Source organism: Sprattus sprattus (assembly GCF_963457725.1).
Source record: "Sprattus sprattus genome assembly, chromosome: 21".
Taxonomy (NCBI): domain Eukaryota; kingdom Metazoa; phylum Chordata; class Actinopteri; order Clupeiformes; family Clupeidae; genus Sprattus; species Sprattus sprattus.
In genome coordinates, this window is record NC_137919.1 from 6,254,638 (window position 1) to 6,255,254 (window position 617).

Consider the following 617-nt stretch of genomic DNA (forward strand, 5'->3'; position numbering starts at 1 on the left):
CAATTTCCAAAACAGTCTTCTCTTGTCTTGTCATTTTAAATATGATTTATAACACTGACTGTGGTCAACATTAGTATTGCGTGAGATTTAAGGTGAAGAGTTTGTTCATTGTAGTACATGAGCAGTTAGCCAGTATTCCAGAACATTTGCAGTCTTCATTGTCCTCGCAACCACACACACACACACACACACACACCAACACACCAACATCCCCTTTCTCCAACTTTTAACACTGACTGTTTCATTTTCTTACACACACAGACACACCGCTTACCATGCTCTCCAAACCAGGACCTGCATACACACTCAACTATGTCCATGTACGCATGCATACACAGACCAACATCTTCCCCCTACTACCATTCACACCACACACACACACACACACACACACACACCATCCCTATCCACACACACCGCTCCAACATCCCCCTACACATGCGCACACACACACACACACACACACACCACTCACACGCACGCACGCACACACACACACACACACACATAGACACACACACACACTCACACACACATACATCACACGCACGCACACACCCAGGCATACAAACACTACAGACCAGCACCCACATACACACTCAATCACCCACTCATGC